The following is a 19,357-nucleotide window of genomic DNA, read 5'->3' on the forward strand; positions in this document are numbered from 1 at the left end:
CACTCACCTGGCACCCCACCCTCCCCGTGTTCTGCCTGTCTCTCTCTCTCTCTCTCTCTCTCTCTCTCTCTCTCTCTCTCGGAGGAGGAGCCTGGGGTCAGGGCTGGGCACTGGATTTATCCACCCCTCCTAGTTAACACCCAGTTTTACTTTATTTTTGTTTGTTTTCTCCGTGTGTGTATTTCCTAATTTATTTACCTCTTTTTCCCCTTTTTTTCTTTTTCTTTTTCTTTTTTTAATTAAAGAGCAAAGCTTTTTATTACTTTGTAATTTAAAAAACTGAAAAAAAAATACTGAAGAACTTTGGGGGGAATTTTGTACTTTTTTCCTGTGTAAATATTGGACTTTTTTGAGCTTTATTGTGGTTGTTAATTTGAAGTAATAAAGTAGCAAAGGATAAAGTGACATGGGTAGCCCTTGGTCCACCTCTTTGCTGGGGGAGGGGGGGTGGAGTTCTCCCCAGCAGCCCTGGGAGTGGGTTGGGGGGGTGACTCGGCCAGTGACTGGTGCCTCCCTGGGGTTATTTTAAACCAGTATTTCAAAAAACTGCAGACACTCCAGCTGGGACCTCATTCAAGTGCAGATTCAGCCGCAGGAGGACTGGTGTCCATCCTCACAAGGTCCAGGGGATGCCGCTCGCCCAGGACCACACTGCATAGGAAGGTTCCAGGCCCTCTTCACAGCAGGAGCTTATACACACAAGAATTCTCAGTTCGGTCCTATTAATCTCCCTGCCTTCAGATGAGGAAACAGCGTACAAGTAAAGTGACTTGCCCAAGGTCATACAGCTAACTCTCTGGCAGCAGAACCAGGATTCAAACCCCACCACGGACCAGGGAGCCCTGTGAGTGAGGGTCCTGGAGTCGAGTTCCGGCTGTGCCACCAGGGACCATGGGTGCTTCCCTCTGCCTGGCCTTGATAAAGGAGCAGCCCTCAGCCTTGCCTGCCTTTGTCTCGCCAGCTTAAAGAAGAGTTTGTCTATCAGTTCACCTTTATCCAACACAGTTTACTTTTCAACTTCTCATTAACCCAAGAGCCCCTGTTTGCCACAATCAGCCTGCAAGACAAGAGCAAAGCCACCTGACTCATCAGTCAGCCTGGAGAGAGGGCCAGGGCTCTGAGAGGTTCCCTGAGGGGCATTTTGAAATCCTGGGTGTAGCCCAAACCCCCAGAATGATGGTCCCTTCTGTGCTGGCATTCAAAGACCCTGCCACCCCATAGCCTGGCTCGGGCCTGGGGAAGGGTCTCCTGCCGGCCCTCCACCTAAGGTTTAGGCAAAACTGGGTCCTTATTCACAACCATCACAGATGGGGGTGGGTTGTTACTCAAAGCCAAGGAATACCAGGAGGCCCGAAGGTATAGGCAGCACACGGGAGCCAAGCACAGGAAAGCCTGTCTGGGAAAGTTAGTGACCCTACCCCCCCACCCCCACTCTCTGCACCCTCCCCTCAGCACCCTTTAGGCAACATACCTGACATCAAACAGTAAATGTGGCATTACCAACGGCAGGCCCCCAAGGGAAAATACAAGGGGAGTGAATCTTTTTTGAAAATCTTTATATATAATAATCTTTCACAGCAAAGATCTTAGTACCTAATAACACTAATGTGTTGTTTGCTGCATTAAAATTCCAATTTTAGGGGCACCTGGGTGGCTCAGTCATTGGGCGTCTGCCTTCGGCTCAGGTCATGGTCCCGGGGTCCTGGGATCGAGCCCTGCGTCGGGCTCCCTGCTTGGCAGGAAGCCTGCTTCTCCCTCTCCCACTCCCCCTGCTTGTGTTCCTGCTCTCACTCTCTCTCTCTGTCAAATAAATAAATAAAATCTTAAAAAAAATAAAATTAAAAATTAAAAAAAAATTCCAGTTTTAGTATTACCACTAAATGTATACCTATGGAGTAAAGAGGTGTTTTTACAGTTTGGGGGGGGAGTTTTATTGTCCTTGGAATGTACCTCACTAAGGGTGTATTGTCAGAGGACAGTGCCCAGAAGTAACTTGAAATTATTCTTTTCTCTGTGTGGTTATTGTATTGATTTTAATAATGAGTTAGTGCTCTCCCCTCCCCGCCAGCCCCTTGTTTTCATTTTATTTTTTGGAGATGTTACATACATAAGAGTCAAGCTATATAAATAGTTATAATCAGAGAATCACTCCTGTTCCTGGCCCCTCCCCCGGCCCCTCCTACCCATGATCCTCACTGGTTTCTGGTTCATTCTTCCTGTTTCTTATTTGGCGAGCTCATGTATATGGGAGTGGATGGTGGCTGACAGTCTCTGAGGAAGTGACATTTAGTGAGGCCAGAAGTGACCGGGATGTGTCAACCATGCAAACAGTTTATTTTTATTAAGTATGCCAAATAATCGCCCAGAAATTTTGCCCAGACTGGAGGGGGCAAACATGCCACTTGGTGAATCATTTTCATTCATGCAACAAACAAACAGTGACTGGGCTAGTGTGGGTGCCAGGGATGCCAGGTGCTGGGCCGAGGCAGAGTGGAGTGCAGGGGTGAGGGTAGGGGGGCCAGGGCTGGAGTCCAGCGGGCCAGCTTGGCTCCTCTGTGACCTTGGGTGTTGTCTGGGTCCTGATTTTCTCCTCTGTAAAATGCGGGTGATAATACCTGCTTCAGAGGGTGGTGGGATTAAATAAGACCACAAAACAATGTATGTAAGGGCTGAGGTCATTGAGGGCTCTCCATGCCACACCTTGATCCCAACCCTTCGCTCAGAACAATCCTATGAGGTTGGTATATAATGATGCCCGTTTTATAGATGAGGACATTGAGGCACAGAGAAACCTGCCTGGCTTCATGGCCAATGTCTTTAACCTTCACTATAGCCAGGCACTTCGTAAATGCTCAGTAACAGTAACTATACATTTCAAACATGAGGTGTGACCTTGGCTTCCAGGGGCTCACAGCCTAGGCAGGGGAAAGACACAGACTAGCAAATGGCTCATCCCAATCCAGAATCCAGTGTGAGATGTTCAGTGTGAACTAGAAACAACAGAGGGAGGGAATATGTCTGGTGTCATCAAGGACGGTGTCTGAAAGATATTTGACCTGAGCCTTGAAATGTGAGTAGCAGTTTGCGGGGGAACGAGGTGGGGGAAAGTCATCCCCAGCCAAGGAAACAGCATGTGCAAAGGTGCACAGGTATGAACTAGCTTGAACTAAGAGAATTCCAAGCACAAAGAGAGAGGGAGGGAGAAGATCCACAGCAGCCGACCCTGGAGGAGGCAGAGGTGATTCTGTAGAAGTGAGGATGCAGAAGGCTGTTCTTATCTGAAGCCGCTCATTCGGTTTTTGTTTTTGTTTTAAGATTTTATTTATTTGAGAAAGAGAGCACAAGGAGGGGGAGTGGCAGAGGAAGAGGGAGAAGTAGGCTCCCCGCTGAGTAGGGAGCCTGATGTGGGGCTAGATCCCAGGACTCTGAGATCATGACCTGAGCCGAAGGCAGAAACCTAACCGTCTGAGCCACCCAGGCGCCCCAGCAGCTCATTCTTCTTGAGCCCTGGTTTTCTCATCTGTAAAATGGGAATCATCATGCTATACAGAAGCCGTAATTCCCCACTAGCTTGACCACTTCAGTGTCTACTCACCTGCCTGGCTTCCATCTGCCAACACCTGCAATGTGCCAAACGACTGATTAGGGGAGAAGGCCCAGTGGATGTGAACTTGAGGAATGTGAATCTGGCAACAGCAGGCAGGGAGACTGGAAGATGGAGAAAGGAGGCAGGGAGAAGGGTTAGGGAGTGGGGTGTCACAACCCAGGCAGGAGGCTTCCAGAAGGCAAAGATGTCTGAACCGTTTCAGAACACGGTCTGTTCTGAGCCCACTGAGAGAGAGAGAGGGGTCGTGGAGGCTCTGAGTTACGGGCCTGGGCTCCTGGGAGGCCAGCGGGGGAGGGGCAGGGCTGGGGCGGGGCATCAGGAAGGAGGGAGTGGTCAGCCGACTCAAAAGAGCAGTGGCAGGGGTGAGGCTGCCAAAAAAAAGAGGTTCTGGCTGACCACTGCACCCTAGTTCCTTTTTTAAAAAATTGGAATATAGGGGTGCCTGGGTGGCTCAGTCGTTAAGCGTCTGCCTCTGGCTCAGGTCATGATCCCAGGGTTCTGGGATCTAGCCCACATCGGGATTCCTGCTCGTTGGGAAGCCTGCTTCTCCCTCTCCCACTCCCCCTGCTTCTGTTCCCTCTCTCGCTGTGTCTATCTCTGTCAAATAAATAAAATCTTTTAAAAAATAAAAATAAATAAAAATAAAAATAATAAGAAATTGGAATATAGTTTAGAAAAATGCACATATATTAAGTGTCAGCTCCATCGCTCTTCACCCATTTCTTTTTTTTTTTTTTAAAGATTTTATTTATTTATTTGAGAGAGAGACAATGAGAGACAGAGAGCGTGAGAGGGAGGAGGGTCAGAGGGAGAAGCAGACTCCCTGCCGAGCAGGGAGCCCGATGCGGGACTCGATGCGGGACTCGATGCGGGACTCGATGCGGGACTCGATGCGGGACTCGATGCGGGACTCGATGCGGGACTCGATGCGGGACTCGATCCTGGGACTCGATCCTGGGACTCCAGGATCTTGACCTGAGCCGAAGGCAGTCGCTTAACCAACTGAGCCATCCAGGCGCCCGCTCTTCACCCATTTCTATTCACCTGTGTAATCACCTGATGAAGAGGTAGGCAACTGGCGGTACTCCAGCAAGTTCCCTCAAGCCCCTTCCCAGTCCGTATTCCCCCACGCCCTTGCATACACAGGACACCACTCTTCTAGATTCTCTCAGCAGGTGACCTGACTCTGGGGGACAAGAGTCGGAGCAGGGGGCGGGAGGAGGCAGTGCCCACAGGAGCCTGACGGGAAGAGGAAGGCCTGGGCCTGGTGCCTACTTGGGTGGGCAGGTGGGAGCAAGTGGTTTTGAGGGTCCAAGAGGCGTGCAAGTATTGGAGGCCAAAGAACCCTTGAGGAGGGGGACCGGTGAGTGGCTGCAGCCGGTTGGGAGGAGTGGGGAGGGGAGGGGACACCGGGAGACACTGGCCTGGGACAAAAGGAGGGGCAGGGCTTCCAGCGAACTCACTTCCCCCACAAAAAGCGCAAGCCCCTCGTGTCACTGCGCTGCTCCTTCCTGGGCGGTGGCATCCCGGCTCCATTCCTACCTGCAGTTAGGTAGGGCCTCCCAGGGGGAGTGGATGGGGGGACCCCTGCAGCCTGCTCCAGTGGGGGCCACCCCAGCAGAGCTTCAGCGAAGGGAAAAGCCTTCTACTCCAACATCCTCTCTCCCTCTGCCGCTCCCCCATCCATGCTCTCTGGTTGAGAAACAGATATGGGCATAGTTGGAGCTCAGAATGCCGAGCCCCGCGTCACATCCTCCTTCCCAGAGCCTACCACACGAGCGCCCACAGAACCGCGACAGTCAGTCCGAAGGGTAAACACATCCCGAGCTGCGGCCTCACACGGCCGATCCCCGGCACGTAGGACTCTGGCTCATGCCACACTTCTCGGGGCCCTGTTGGCCGGTGAGGGAGGAGGCATCTGGTGTGCAGGATCCACGTTGCCATGGTGACACCAGTCCCCTCCCCTCCTCCTCCCTGCCACCTCTTCTTTCACCCTAGCCGCTCACCAGCAGCATCTCTCTGTCCTCCCGACTGTGTGAGGCCGCGTCCCACGCCTGCTGAGGGTCAGGAAGTTGCCCAGCATTGCCTTCCCCGAGGCTGTGGGGCTGGGTGGGGGGAGGGGCAGCCCAGCCAGCTGCGGGGGTGAGCAGAGCGGAGGGCCCAGCCCTGGGGCTCCGGGAGGCTGCCCGGGGACCCCTGCAGGACCCTGGGAGAATAGCATTGCAGGTAATTACACCTCCTGAGGCTTTTCATCCCAGCATCTTCAAAGCACCTATGATTAAGGTGCGGCCCCTTTGAAGTTGTCCCATCCGGGGTTACCCAGTCACTGTAGCTCCGAGGCCGGCCCAGCCAGGCCTCTCACTTCCTCCTCTCCGCCCTCTCATTAAAGCATCTCTGAGAAAACCCTGGACCCTGCTTCCCCAGCTCCCTGCCGGCCTCCCCACCCCTGCCCCCCACGAGCGGGGGACCTCCCCTTCCCCACGGCAGTGTTCCAGGAAAGCTGGCTGCAACCTGGGATTTTGTAGAGAATCTGAAACATGTTCCTAGGAACTCCAAGGAAATTGGCGGTAAATCCTTCTCTTTGGCCTCTTTTCATTTGCTTGTTTGTTCGTTTTGGCTAGATAAATTAGAAGTGGGACTTGGCCTCACCTACAGTAGAGGGAAAGGTGGATGTGTGCATGTGTGCGTGGGACTGAGAGACAGAAAAAGAAGCTTCTCTCCTGTGTCTCCAGCTCAGGCTTTTTTCAAAGCAACCTGGAAATCATCCCCAGCCACATCCCTGATTTATACACATACCCCCCAGGTAGTGTCTCCAAGAAATGGCCTTGTTCTGCTGATAGCCATCCATCCCCCCCCCAAATGTCACCACCGCTACAAGAGAGGCCGCATGAAGTCAGAAGCATTTTCTCTTGCTGCCTGACTTTCCTAGTCCCTGTGGGGGCTGGTATGGGTCCTGGGTTCATCTCACAAACACCTCCTCGTCTGCCAAATGGCAGTCACTGCTGCTTGCTGAGATAATAAAGAGCTTAGTACATTGCCTGCACATAGTAAATGCTCAGTAAATAGTAGAAGTCGTCCTATAGGTGATGACAAGCACAGGATGCCAGCTCCTGTGTGTCAGGCTCTGGGGATGCAAAGATGATTAAGACCTGGTCCTTTTTTGCCCTCCATTTATAGGAACAGCATTCTCCTGACTTCCAGAAATTTGCTGTGCATTCTAAATCATACACACACGTACATGTGTACCCCCCAGAAATATACAGGCACATATATATTTGTGTAAATGAGACATCCAGTACTTAGATATCGCCCGTCCCCCCCCTTAATGACATGTCCAGGGGAACTGATGCTTTATCAGGGACCCAAAAGGAGGGGCGGAAGGGAAACGGGGTGGAGGTAGGCGTGAGGAGCATGTTCCAGGTGATGTGAACGCCCTGACACCAGATGAAAGATGGCTGCCTAGAAATGGAATCGCTGATGGCAGTGTTTGAAGCAGGTTTGCTTAATCAAAATCAGCCCATCTGAGCCTGTTTATGTTTTCAGTTCCAAACAAGAATTTTAGAAATGGCCTTCTTACTGCTTGTATTTGAAAACAACACACACTGGGGCGCCTGGGTGGCTCAGTCATTGAGCGTCTGCCTTCGGCTCGGGTCATGATCCCAGGATCCTGGGATCGAGTCCCACATCGGGCTCCCTGCTCGGCAGGAAGCCTGCTTCTCCCTCTCCCACTCCCCCTGCTTGTGTTCCTGCTCTCGCTATCTCTCTCCCTCTCTGTCAAATAAATAAATAAAAATCTATAAAAAAAAAAAAAAAAAGAAAACAACACACACTGAGTGCTCATAATGTGCCAGGCCCTGTGCTAACAGCCTTACTTGTGTTACGTCATTTCATCCTCACATCAGCCCTGAAAGGAGGGTACGGTTATTAACCCCATTTTACAGATGAAGAAACTGAGGCTTGGAGAAGCTAAGTGATTTGCCCAAAGTCTCACAGCCTATCCGTGGCGGAGCTGAGAGATTTGAACCAAGTGGTTTGGCCACAGCACAGGCTAAAGGTCTCCAAAGAGCCACCTGCTCCTGATGGCTCTGTCCTAGTTCCCTCCGTGTCTGCTGTTTAAGTCACACCTCAGCCCCTATCCTTTCTAGGTGACCCTGGGAGAGCCACTTCAGCGTTCTGAGCTGCTGAACACCTGAGGGTTCTTCCTCCCCAGCAGCTCTCCTGGTTCTTCTGGACATTCCATTTCCCTCAAGAGACTTATCCACCCTCCCCTCTCAAGACTTCTGGTTCAGAAGGGGCTGACTCCACCCCCTGGCTCCAGGGGAGGGCCATGATCTAGGCCTGGCCAATTGGAGCCCCGCATTTCCTGGCTACAATGATTGGCTCAGAGATGGGACTATGACCCAGATGGGCCAATCAGAGGCATTCCTGAGACAAAACTTTGAGAATTCTTCAGAAAGAGGTACTCTGCCATTGTCACTAGGGGGAAAGGCCACCTGAGAATGAGAATGCACAGGCGCGCGCTCACACACACACACACACGCACACACGACAGAGAGCCATAGCATCGCAATGACCGTCTGTGAGGCCTCAAATCCAGCTCTGCTGTTCACTTCCTAATTGAGCCCATAAATTCACTTTCTTTGTTTAACTTGAATTGCGTTTCAATCTGTTTGCAACCAAAAGGGTCTAATTCAGGTAAAAAGTTAGCTAGGTCTTCAACAGTCACGTTCTGTAGACCGGAGCACAATCATCAGCCGTGTTCACAGTACTGTGCTGACATTCTCATATATATTTCTCAGGACAGTCCTGCCAAATGGGTTGTTCTTACTTTCCACCTACTTACTGATGGGGAAACTGAGACTCGGAGAGGTAAAGCCACATGCCTAAGGTACACTGCTATGAAGTAATGGAGCTAGGTCTGTGGTCTGCCTGCCACACCATGCTGTCTCTCCAGGGCTCCAGACCAGGTCTCCCACAGCATCTTTGGGGACAAGTAGGAGACACAGAGGCTGCAGGTAAATGGATCCGGAGTGCTCTGGGCTCTGGGCCACTCATCAGCTTGCACTGCTGAGGCCTTGGCTCTTCCTTCCGTACTCCCCTACCAAATGCTAGGAGTAGATTTTGGATGCAGAGATAACCCAGCCTGATCTCTACCATTGAGAGGTTCTCAGTCTGATGGGGGAGACAGATGCATTTAATTGAATTTATGATGCACGTGATAAGAAAACAGAAGGGAACAATAAATCATTTCTTTAAATAACCTTTTTTCTTATTTTGAAAGTATGACATGCTTTTTGCCAACAAATTTTGGAAAATACAGAGAAACAAGGTGGTGGGGGAGGGGGAAGGTAACCAAATGAAGATATATAATCTTGCCACTCAGAAATGTTGTTGACACTGGTGACATTTTGTCATACTTCCTTCCAATCTTTCTTCTAACCTTTTTTTTTTTTTACAGAGTTCAGACCGGGTTGTCATGCAAATTTATTACTTCCTTTTTACTCAATATTGTTCCTAATCGTTTCCCCATGTTATTAGAAATGTATAAAGAGGCTATTTTAATATCGACACAATAGGCTATTGTATGGATATAGCAGAACTTAACTATTCTTCGATGACTTTCAGACTATTTCCAACTTTTTGTTAAGGAGAAATTAATTAAAACAGCATGGGGAAAATGGGGGTGGTGGGGATCAAGAAGGAATCAAAAGATGACCTCTAATTTGGTCTTTGAGGAAAGAGTAGCTGTTTGCTGGAGGGGGAGAAAGGCATTCTGCCTTCTGTAGCCACTGGGCAGGTGTAAAGGTGACTGATGGGCTGGAGAAGTGTTATAATTGTCCAGAGGTAAGGGGACCTGAATCAGGGCAGTGGCCCTAAGCAGGGAGGGAAGGGACTGATATGATCAACGTCTTTGAGCCTCGATGGGTGGGCAATTGCATGGAGCTGGGAGGGGACAAAGGGGTTAATGTTGATCTTCATTTTGGAAAGCCTGGGGGAAAGGATGAGGAAAGGCAGGGAGCAAACAACCAGGGCTCCCAGTGCCCCCTGCTGACCTGTCATGTCACTCAGGCCAGGTAACTTTCTGTCTTTAAGCCCTTTTTGGCAATCCAAGCCTGAAAACACCCACCACTTGTCTCTGCCCCCCGCCAGCCAAGGGCCTCTGTAAATTGAGACCCAAGATAAGCGGGGGCTGAGAACCTGAATTTGGGTGTGGTTTGGCCTGAACACTCTGTGGATGTTGGATTGTGTCTGGTTTGTAAACTTTCTATGCTAAGCATAAGAAATAGTGAAGTTGGGACAAGGACTTTGCCCAGAGAACTGGAAAGTCATAAACAGATGGTCCTAATGCAACTGGCAGGCTTGTTCTGTGTGTTGGGATAGCCCTGAGGAACTTCTTACCTGAGGCTGGGAAAGGAGTTTTCTACAGGACTCTTTCTAGAAGATATTCATTCATTCGACAAGTGCTCTTTGAGTGTGTTCTCTGTGCCAGCCGCAGTGTTAAGTACTGGGATTACATCAAGAAACAAAAAGAATAAACATCTTTGTCCTCATAGGGCTTATGTTCTACTGATGGAAGACAGAAAAACAGGCAAACTATGTATTATGATAGAAATTAAGTGATATGGGGGGAAAATAGAGCATGGTAAGAGGGGACTCAGGAGCGCATGTGAGGGGCTTGGCAATTTTACTAAGGGTGGCCAGGGAAGGCCTCACTGAGTGAGAACATTTGAACAAATCCTTGAAGATGAGGGAGGGACCATTGGGATATCTGAAGGAAGAGTGATCCTAGCAAATGGAACAGCCAGTGCAAAGGATTTGAGGCAGAGGGTGCTTGGCTTGTTCTCGGAACAGCAAGAGGTCAGTGTGGAGGAAAGAAGAGGTGGAGTGAGGTGAGACGTGCCTGCGTCCACAGAATGCCACCTCAAGCAAAGCTTTGTAGGGATTTGTGAGGACTTTGGCTTTTACCCAGAGTGAAATGGGGAAGTGATGGAGGTTTTTGAGCAAAAAAAACCTGCCATGTTCTGACTTAGGTTTTGTTTTTTTTTTTTAAGATTTTACTTTTATTTATTTGTCAGAGAGAGAGAGAGCGTGAGCACAAGCAGGGGGAGTAGCAGGCAGAGGGAGAAGCAGGCTCCCAGCTGAGCAAGGAGCCCAATGCGGGACTGGATCCCATGACCTGATCCGAAGGCAGACCCTTAACACACTGAGCTACCCAGGCGCCCCAGCAAATAAAATCTTCTTAAAAATTTAAAAATAAAAGAATCCCTCTGGTTCCTATACTGACACAGGAAATGGGTTAGGAGAATCATTGTGATAATCTTGGTCAGTTTGGGCTGTTATAACAGGTTACCATAGACTGGGTGGTTTATCAACAACAGAAATTTATTTCTCACAGTTCTGGAGGCTGTAAGTCTGAGATCAGGTTGTCTTCCAGCATGATTGAGATCTGTGAGAACCCTTTCCTAGGTTACAGACTGCCAACCTCTTCTATTCTCACATGGCAGAAAGGCTAGGGGGCTCTCTGGGATCCTTTTTGTAAGGCACTAATCCCATTCATGAGGGCTCCACCCTCATGACCTAATGACATCCCCAAATCCCCACCTCCAATACCATCATATTGGACTAGGATTTCAGCATATGAATTTGGGAGGGTGGGTGCATTCAGTCTATAACAAGGATATTGCAGTGATCCTTGGCAGAAACTGGATGAGGGTGTTAGCAGTGGAGATGGGGTGGAAAAGGTCAGAGTCTAGATATATTTTGCAGGTAGAGCCAGGGATTTCCTGCTCCAGTGGGGTAAGGGGGTGAGAGGAGGGATTCAGGGATGACTCCAGGAGTCCTGGCCTGGGCACTGGAAAGACAGTTGCCAACGCTGTTGGGGGAGGCTGTGAGGGTGCAGGTTGGTATGTGTTTGGGAGGCACACTGACTTTGAGTTGCCTACTGGACCTCAAGTATGAGGTGTTAAGTAGACAGTTAAGGGGAGGAGTCTGGGCAGGGGATATAAATAAATTTGGGGATCTCAAACGCACCAATGCCAGAACTTGATTGGATTCTGTTTTTCAGTTAACCTGAGTAAGGTGTGGACCTGGCAAACAGCAATGGGGTAGGCAGCTTGAATGACATCAGAGAAATTTTGCTAGTTAGGCCGCCTAGAGACAGGCGAGGCAAGAATGAAGCGCCGCTAAGTGGAATGGGAAGAGAGTCTCTTTCTGTGCTCTGCAATTTCATCTCGCGTGATTGCATACAGCACTTCGGTACACATTAATTTCACAATTCCACACGCATCCTTCACTCGACAAATAGCCATTATACATTGTTCCATCTTCAAAACAGGCCCAATGGAGGAAATTAGGGTTAAGAAAAGTGAAGTGCCAGAGAGCCCGCGAGTGTCGGGGGCAGAGCTTGGAGCCCAGGACTCTGTCCGTGCACCCCCAGAAGCTCTGTGGTGGGTAGGGTTGGGGAGTCGAATTGAGGCGGGGGCGACGACGACTCTTGGCCGGTTTGTTTGCGAGCGGCAGGAGAACCGGGGTCGCCCTCGTCGCCCAGCGGCGAGCTAGGGGTTTCGGGCGCGGCCCCTTTAAGGCCGGGCGGGTGATCTCAGCCGCTCGCTTGCCGCCCCGCCCTCCCCGGAGGCGTGCTCAGTGCGCAGGCGCGCCGCGGCGGCACTCCGCTGGGCCCGGGACCCGCCGGCGGCGGCGAGACACCGGGGCTGCGGCGCCGCCAGCCCGCCAGCCCTGCCCGCAGAGTCCGGCCGCCGCGCGCCGTCCACACACGCCACCGCCGCAGCCGCCATGGGCTCCTGAGGTACCCGGCCCGGCCGGCCTCGAGCCGGAGGCCCTGAGGGGGGCGGCTGCGGGCTCCCGGGGGCGGGGGCTGCTCCGTTTTGGGGAGGCTGGCGCGGGGGGGTGCCCCACGGGTCGCGTTGGTCGCAGGTCCCCGGTGGGGGAAGGCATGGAGGTGGCCGGCCCGGCCGAGGAGGAAGGGGGCGTCCGCTTCCCAGCCCGTCCCGCCCTGCGCCCCCTCCCCGCCCTGCGGGGTCGGGGCCGCCCGTGGGTGTGCCTTGGCCCCCTCCTGGCCAACGTGGCAGGCCCTCGCCTGGAGTGTAATTGGACCTGCCTGTGGGGGTGGCCGGGGGAAAGGGAAGGCGGGTGGACAGGCCCTTTGCAAGTGGGATTGTGTGAGCCCGGTGGGTGTGCTGGCGCCTGGCACCGCCGAGTGGGGGAGGCATCCGTGCCCTGTGCGGGTGGCTGTGATCTGGGAGGATGGTTGGCCTGGCCAGGCCTTTGGGGGATGCATGCATGCACGGTGCAGACGCCTTGCGTACAAGTCAGCTGCTTGCGGGGGCACCAAGGCTAACCTGGGCTCCAAAAGAGACTTGTTCGGAAAGGGACCACAGAGGGCGGCTTAGGGTGTGTGTATCCATCCGGTGGGTTGTACATTTCCTCTGTGGGCACACTGCTTGGGTCTGGTGCTAGTTGACTCCCAGCCATGGCAAGGCAGGGCCGGGGGATGGGCCTGGGTATCTGTTCCCAATCCATATCCTTTCTGGGTCGTGCAAGGCCGGATATCATATACACACATATGCATGGGTGTGCCTGCACGCCCAGGGCACCATGGCGCAAAGCAAGTGTTTGCACGCCTGCTACCTGTGTGTGAGGTGAAGGCCATGTATTATTTATCTGACTGCTGGGTGCTTTATGTAAGGAAAGAAGCAGCAATCTGTGCCCTGGGGGCCTGTGTGCTGCAGAGTCAGCCCGGCAAACAAGCTCACCTGCGCCTGCGGAGGAGTCTCAGAGGTGTGACTTCCTTCACAGGTTATGTCTGCAGCATCCCTTCCCATCCTTGTTCCTTTTCAGCAAGCTTGGTGGGCCCCCTCGGCTCTTCACCTCGGGACATCAGAGGGTCCCAGTGCTGGGACCATGGGGTGGGCGGGCCCTAGCAGCCCAACCTGTGAGCCCATTTTGTCAGGCCTTGGACACACACTTCACGATGCCCCTGGCTTCCGGGAGCTCTCGGGTCGGTGGCGGGAATCAAACTTAGAAAGGAGTCATCGCAACGATGTGAAAAATATAAAACAATAGAGGGAGTGCAGTGTGGGCTCACTGCTGGAAGAGGGGGAACATGGCCAGCAGCAAAGACTCCAACATGGGGTGGGGGGGCGCGGCGGGGGGGGCGGACATCTGAGCTGAAGCTTGCAGGATGATGAGCATTTGTCTTTGGTGCTTAACCACACAGGTTTTCCCAGGTAATTTTCTCAGTGGCTGTGTGAGTACAGAGCTGTTGTCATCCCTGTGTGCAATTGAGGAAACTGAGACCCAGGGGGAGTACATGACTCACTTGTCTGTGGCACATGGCAGGCCAGGATAGAGTCTTCCTCGAGCCAGGACCTCTCTTGCTGCCAGATCTTGCTGCCTTGTAACTGGCTGAACAATCCACATGCCAGGCACCATGCCAGGGGCACCAGTGTCTGAAGATGAATGGGACCTGGTGCCTGGCCTAGGGCCTCCCCGTCGACTGGGGAGGAGGGTGTAGATGGGTGTAGACAGTGACCATTCAGACATGAGGGCCCAATAGCCTGTGTGGGCGGAGAAGGCACTGCGAATTCCCACCTCCCCCACCCCTTGCCCCTCGACCATAGGCAAGCTGGGGTACCTTTGTGCAGCCCTTGGGGTTCTGGATGTGTTGTAAGTTGCTCCCACATGGTGGTGGGTTAAGGAGCCCCTTCGAAGCTCTCCAAATGGGTGGGAAGGAGACCTTCAAGGCAGAATGGGTGTGAGTGATCTCCTTGTCCTACTTCGCTCCTGTTGGCCGAGTTCTGTGGAGCTTGGGCTTCTGTCTGGAGGCTGTTTGCTCCCCCTCTGCCTTTGAGGTTTCGCTCCTGGTTTCTGGCGGGCCAGCCCACCTCTCTCCCCGAGACGGGCTCAGCTCTATTTCCAGTCCCCGCTGTGCTCATTTCTCCCCGTAAATTCCCTGGAGTGGAAACAGCCTCAGTAAGACAGAGAGTGCAGCCCTTTATTGTTTTGAAACCGAGTAACAGCGAATGCCCTTCTTGCTCCTTGGGGCATTTAGCCTGGGGAATTGGAGTGTGAGTTGTGGAAGGCCAGCAGCTGGGCCCTGGGAGAGCTCTGTGTGGGGCCACCACAGACCTTCACGGGGGGGGCAGTATGCACTTGCTGAAGTCCTACTGTGTGCCAGGCTCCATGCTAGGCCTCAGGGGACCGGGTCCTCAGTGGTGGGTGGTGCCTCCCAAAAGGCTGTGGTTGGCTGTGTAACGACTATGCGCGCAAGACAGTGCTCTACTTGTGGTTGAAACAGAGGCCCTAAAGGGGTGCAGAGGACAATAGGAACAACAGCGTGTTTATTAAGCACTTACTGTGTGCCAGGCACAGTTCCGAGTGCTTTGATGAATGATTGTGTTTCATCCCCCCACCACCTGGTGAGGTGGGAATCGTTACCTTCTGCTTTGTAGAGAGTCAGCCTAGGGGTTCGAGCGGAGGTAGTTGGTGGAGCTGAGCTCTGAACCAGAGAGTCTGACCTCAGAGCCCATGCTCTTCCCCCATTCACCCTGGGGGGTGCTGGAAGTCTTCCTAGAAGCGAAGTGCCCTGCGCCCGCACCTGGAAAGATGAGGAGCCCCTGGACAGGGTATGGAGGCCTGGGATACCTCACCTCCCGGACCTGGCTACAGTGGGCCCGGGCATGAGGATCTTTGAAGGCCTCGCTAAGGCGTTTGAACTTGACCCCGAAGTGGTCAGCAGGGAGCCCCTGAAGGTTTCAAAACGGAATTGAGGTCCTCAGCCATGTGTCACACATCTTGTGCGGGACAGCATTACCATTTCTTCTTCCAGTATTCCTGCAGAGGACTCCGAGAACACCCAGCCCCCCTCTCCTTTTTGCAACTCAGGACGCTTTTCCCACGGGCATCCTCTTTAGGCTCTGCTGCCTTTCCCTTTTCTTCTTCCAGCAGCTTCTGGTTTTGACAACCCCGTGTGACCCAGGACGGCCTCTGGAGCCCACCACTGTCGTGGCGTCAGCCCTCAAACTGGCTTCTGGGGCCGGCTGTCAAGTGGCTCCACTGAACAGGAACCCGCGTTCTTCCTGGCTCTCCCGGGTCCTGCGGGATCTCACCAACTTCTCATGCCGTAGATCTGGAATGAGCATGGGCTGCCTCTCCCTGGTGAGAGCCACGGTGGCTCTCAACATGTCCCCACGCTCAGCAGCCCATAAATACAAGCAGAGGGGAGTAGGGACGGAGCAGGAACTGGAGCCTGGGAATCTGGGTTTAACCACGGGTCCCACGTGTGAGTTCACTGGGGAGGTCCCTGCTCTCCCTGCCTGCTTTGCTGGGTGTCCAGGGGCCAGCATTCATGCAGCGGCTCTAGTCGCTGGGCCTCGGGGCTGCAAGACGAGGGGTCATTGCACGACACATCCGCATCGGGTGTGGGAGCTCGGGCTGCAGGCCTGGAGGGGAGGAGTCGGACGATTCTGGAATCGGGTGCTTTGGGCGAGGAGGCTGAGAATTGAGGAGGAGATGAATGGTCACTGGCAGTGGGAGAAAGAAATGCCCCTCTGGGAGAGTGGAAGATGAGGGGCCGAGCAGCCCTGGTGGCCTGGAGAGAGAACTGGGAGATGTCTAAATCCTCGCTTTCTTTTTAGCCCTGTGGCCTTGGGCAAGTTGCTTACCAGGTTCTAATTTCCATTCTTTAAAAATGGGGAGATGATGCAATTTCCTACGTCTGTAAAATGGGAATAATAATAGCGCGGCCACCACGTGGCTGTGACCTCACGCCTGCATGGAGCTCAGCACAGCACTCGGCACACGCTCAGTGAACACTGGTTGTTACGGGAACACTACAGGCTGTTCAGTTTATTTAAGACAGAGGTATTGCTGGGGCACCCGGCTGGCTCCGTTGGTAGAGCATCTGCCTCTTGATCCCAGGGTTGTGCGTTCAAGCCCCACATTTGATGTAGAGCCTACTTAAGAAAAAACATTTCTGAAAAATAAGAAAAGACGTCTTGCGTGTGTGTGTGTCAGACATTCGCGGAGCTGAGTCCCGCTGGGGGCAGAGACCGCAGACACAGGAGCGATGACCATTGTCGTGGGCACCCTGAGGGAGCATCAGGGCATTCCTGCCTGGGCAGGCACTTTTCTGAGGAGGTGACATTGAAGCTGTTACCGTGCGGAAGGAGAGGAAGCAGGTTCCAGGCAGAGGGAAGAGGAGATGCAAAGCCAAGGTCTGAGTTCTTGTCTATAACATTATTTGGCATCTGGTCTTAACCCAGTGGATTCTCAGTAAAGGTTAATCGAATGTGATCTTCTCAGCCTCAAAGAGGACACAGAAAGGGGAAGAAGTAAAGTGGGAGGGGGCTGTTGAGAGAATTGGATGAGCTCGCAGTTTGGGATTTTCTCATGTTCCCTCCTCTTCGCCTCCACCTCCTGCTGAGTGGGATGCAGCGCAGGTGCCTGAGTGCAGTGTGGCTAAGCCACCGGGATTCTCTGCAGGGACTCGTCCCTGGACCCCGCTTTGCCTCCGGACTGGGCAGGGGAGGGCGGGGGCCGGGGGGAGCACCACAGCAGAGGGAGTCGAGGTGCTGGAATTAGGCTGCACACCCAGGCAGCCTTTGTTCACATTGCTGCTGCTGTCTTGTGCTGGGGCAGAACTTGGAAGGATGATGTGTGGCCTCTGGTTGGTCGTTTTCGAGTCTTGGGTTACTGATGGCTCCCTGTCTGGCACGTGCCTTCCACAGAGTAGTGCTGAAATAGTTTTCGATGACACAAATGAACGGCTGGGTGGGTTAATGTCATTGCCACTCGGGGTAAAGCTGGAATTATTCTCGAGAAGTGACAGATATTAAGGCCAGGATTAATCAGAACAGGATTGTCGATTAGAGCCGAGCTTCCACCAGGAGCCGATGGGGCACATGGGACAGCCCGGGGTCTGGGAGGTCTTGGGCCTGTGCTGAGAGGCAGGAAGCCCCGCAGTCACTCCTTTTCCTTCTCCGCTGGGACGGAAGCCAGAGGGGGAAGATCCCACCCAGAAAACCTTTGTGCCTGACCCGCATCACTTCCGGCTGTACTCTGTTTTAAAAAGTCACACACGAGTAATTGAGTATTTAATGGAAAGTTTGCAGGGTTGATCTGAATGTTTCAGCCTTTGAAAAACAATAGGCTTCTCTGCTTTTGAAAATAGGACTTGTTGATTGTAGTGAACTTGGAACACAGAAGGTTGGTGGGTAAGACTAAAATCACCCCCAGTTTCAAAACCAAGAAATAATCACTGTTGATGTGGGCGTATTTTCTTTCTAGGTATAATCCTGCATTATCTCATTGTTTACATAACACCAGGTCATAAGAATTTACCCGTGACATTATTAAGTTGGTCATAGATACGAAAGAGTCACAGAAGTTAAAAACCAGAGCCCCTGGTGCTGTATTTCAAGTGTCTGTGGGAAAGATGACTTTCCTGAGCTTTTTGCTCAATGGCATTATGGCTGTGAGCAGCAAGCAGAGAGCTGCATGAAAGTCGGAGAACCAGTGATGACCTTGGGCAAGTCGCTTGCCACTGGTGGGGCTACTTGTAACCCCTCTGCTCACCTCCTGGGTCCCGCAAGGTGCAGGTGAGGTCCTTGGTTCTAAAGCCTTGAGCTCCCCAAGGGAAGGGCCTGGTTTAGATTCAGAGCAGGTCACGTGAAGATGGGTGGAGAGGGGGTCTGTGTGTGTGTGTGTGTGGCTTCTTTTCCAACCTGAAATTTGTTTGGTGATCCTCCTGAAGACTCAGGTCTCCTCGCTGGGGACCTGTGATCTGTGAACTCTTGTGCCTGCGACCATGGGCAGTCCCAGGGTAGCTGTCCCTGCCACTCCCACCTCAACAGAGTGGGTGGGGCGAGACCTCTAGAAGTTGCTGCATCTCACCCTGCAGGGATTTTCACATCAGACAGCCTGCCCACTCTCGAGGGCATTGTGGAGTTGCCTACCTTTATTTTTCTCCTGCTGCAATGGTGCACATCCTGCCCCCAGGGAGGCCCTGTCTTGCTGGCAGGTGGCCGAGAACCTCCCCTCTGCTGGGCAGTGCTGCTCCCCAAAGCCCTCGGGGTCACCATTTACGAAAGGCTCTGAGGGAAGAAGAGCTCACCCCAGGGCTGCCACTCCGGTGGCCACTGGCAGAGCATCCTGGTCTTTGCCTGTAGTGCTTGTGTTTTTTATTCCATCTAGAACACACGGAATCTGGGATTCCATTAATGATCATTTTGGGTGCCTACAAGGCACAACGATGGGTACTGGTGAAGGGATGTGTGTGAGGATATTAATATCACCTAAGATTCACACATTAATTAATACCAGTATTACTAATCCTCGCCAGAATTTGTGTAGGGCTTTGCAGTTTGCAAATTACATTTCATGTAAATTGTTTCATTTAATCTTCCCGGTGCCCTGGAGCCTTGGGATTATCCTGCCTATTTTGTTGCGGGATAGACTGAGGCTCAGAATGGTGAATTGGCCTGAGATCCTATGGAAGGAAGCTCGAAGGTTTGAATCCTGTGCCTTTGCTTCTCTGGGAGCCCCCCCCACCCCCCAAGTACAGCTATGCCCTCGGAGCCTGCAGTCCCACCTCCAGACGCCCAGCAGGTGGAATTGCTGCCTAGACTTGGGAGGTGTGTGTATAGAGGATCAGGTTGAAGCTGCCAGGGTGGGGTGGGGGCTAAGGGGCCAAGGCTCCCTCCAGGGAAAGGTGGGTTAAGCTGGGGGCTC

At 52.7% G+C, this 19,357-nt stretch overlaps 1 protein-coding gene across 2 annotated transcripts in view; it reads left to right on the forward strand.

The window, feature by feature from the left end:
* Positions 1-12,290: 12,290 nt before the first annotated feature.
* TMEM184B (transmembrane protein 184B) overlaps positions 12,291-19,357 on the forward strand; it is a 45,811-nt gene continuing 38,744 nt past the window's right edge. For both annotated transcript variants that reach the window (XM_034987523.1, XM_034987524.1), the window contains exon 1: positions 12,291-12,413. The gene's annotated coding sequence lies outside the window, so the exon portion shown is untranslated. The remainder of the gene's footprint in view (positions 12,414-19,357) is intronic.

The sequence above is a fragment of the Mirounga leonina genome, unplaced genomic scaffold (assembly GCF_011800145.1).
Source record: "Mirounga leonina isolate KUSES-001 unplaced genomic scaffold, KU_Mleo_1.0 Mir_418, whole genome shotgun sequence".
Lineage (NCBI taxonomy): Eukaryota > Metazoa > Chordata > Mammalia > Carnivora > Phocidae > Mirounga > Mirounga leonina.